Here is a 2,271-nt window from a genome sequence, read left to right on the forward strand (position 1 = left end):
GCGGGAAGAGACTGGACAAAAATCGTGCACCTATGGATGAGGACAGTGGGTGGGGAGTGAGGGCGGAAGGTGGGGCGGGAACTGCGAGGAGGGGAGTTATGGGGGGAAAAAAGAGGAACAAATGTAATAATCTGAACAATAAAGATTTAATTTTAAAAAAAGAAAAAAAAGAAAGTTAATCAAATTTCTTTCTTGTATGGGTACCAATATGTTTTTGATACCCCTCCCCCAAAAAACCCTTAAGCAGCACACACACACACACACACACACACAGAGAGCTATGTGCATAGAATAGGTTAGGTAAAAAGACAATTTTATCAAAATGATTTGTGTGTGTGTACATGAGCCTAAAATAATCTTCATTCAGTTGCAAGTTCACTGATCAGCCCAATGTGCCAAGGAGAAAGCTGGCAGTCAGAATCAGTAACCCACAGGAGCGGACTTGGAAACAATCCAGTGACTATGCTCACGTCAGCAGGCTAACACATGTTCCAACGTCACTCGGCAATTTTTTGAGCTCCTGTTGTGTGCCAATCTCTGTGTGAACACCAAGACTCAACTCTCACCCAAATTCTGTCCACAGGTTGCTCAAAGATCATTTTTCATTTTTTTAAAATTTATCTTTAGTGTTGAAATTATTACAGATGTCCCCTCTTTTTTCCCTTGACCCCATCCACCCCACAGCCACCACTCTCCAGCCTTCACCACACTATTGTGTGTGTCCATGGACTATGCATATATGCATACAAGTTCCCCAGTTAATCTTTCTCCACTCCCTACCTCTGCCTTCCCTCTGGGATTCAACATTCTATGCTTCCATGTCTCTGGATCTATTCTGTTCACCATTTATTTTGGTCTGTAGATTTCACACAAGAATGGATCATGTGATACTTATCTTTCTCTGACTGGCTTACTTTGCTTAGCACAATACTCACCAGGTCCCTCCAGGTTGTCTCAAAGAGTAAAAGATCTTTCTTTTTTACAGCTGCATATTATTCCATGGTATAAATGTACCATAGCTTTTTATCTATCTGCTGATGGGCACTTAGGCTGTTTCCAAATCTTAGCTATTGTAAATTGTGCTGCTATGAACATAGGGGTGCATACATTCTGACTGTTGTTTTAGGTTACTTGGGATATATTCCTAGAATTGGGATCATTGGGTCAAATGTCAGTTCCATTTTTAATTTTTGAGGGAACTCCATACTATTTTCCATAACGAATGCGCCAATTTGCATTCCCACCAGCAGTGCATTAGGGTTCCATTTTCTCCACCTCCTCACCAGCACTTGTCATTTGTTGATTTGTTGATGGTAGCCATTCCGACAGGTGTGACCTGATACCTCATTGTCATTTTAATTTGCATCTCTTGGATGATTAGTGATTTTGAGCATTTTTTCATATGTCTCTTGCCCATCTGTATGCCCACTTTGGAGAAGTGTCTATTTAGGTCCTTTACCCATTTTTTTATTGGATTGTTTGTCTTCCTTTTGTTAAGTTGTAAGAATTCCTTATATATTTTGGAGATTAACACCCTAGCAGATGTATCAATGGTAAATATGTTTTCCCATGCAGTGGGCTCCCTCTTCAATTTGTTGAGGGTTTCCTTAGCTATGCAGAAGCCTTTTATCTTGATGTGGACACATTTTTTAATTTTCTCCTTAGTTTCCCTTGCCTTAAGAGATGTATCAATGTATCAGCAAGTGTATTACTATTAGAGATGTTTAAGATTTTGTTACCTATTGTTCCTTCCAGGATTTTTATGGATTTGTGACTTATATTTAATGTCTTTTATTGATTTTGAGTTTATTCTTGTATATGGTGTAAGTTGGTGGTCTAGTTTCTTTTTTTCTTTTCTTTTCTTTCTTTTTTTTCTTTTTTGTTTTTTTTGCATGTACCTTTTCAATTTTCACAACACCATCTTTTGAAGAGACTGTCTTGACTCCATTGTAGGCTCTTGCCTCCTTTATCAAGTATCAATCGAGCATAAGGGCTTGGGTTGATTTCTGGGGTCTCTGTTCTGTTTCATTGATCTTATGCCTGTTCTTTTGCCGTAACAGGTTGCTTTGATTACTGTGGCTCATTCTATGAAGCCAGAATTACCCTAATACCAAAACCAGATAAATACAACACAATGAAAGAGAAACATAGGCCAATGTCCCTCATGAACATGGATGCCAAAATACTCAACAAAATTCTAGCAAATTGGATGCAGCAGTACATCAGAAAGATCATACATCATGACCAAATATGATTTATCCCAGGGATGCA

Source organism: Myotis davidii, unplaced genomic scaffold (genome assembly GCF_000327345.1).
Source record: "Myotis davidii unplaced genomic scaffold, ASM32734v1 scaffold119, whole genome shotgun sequence".
Taxonomy (NCBI): Eukaryota; Metazoa; Chordata; class Mammalia; order Chiroptera; family Vespertilionidae; genus Myotis; species Myotis davidii.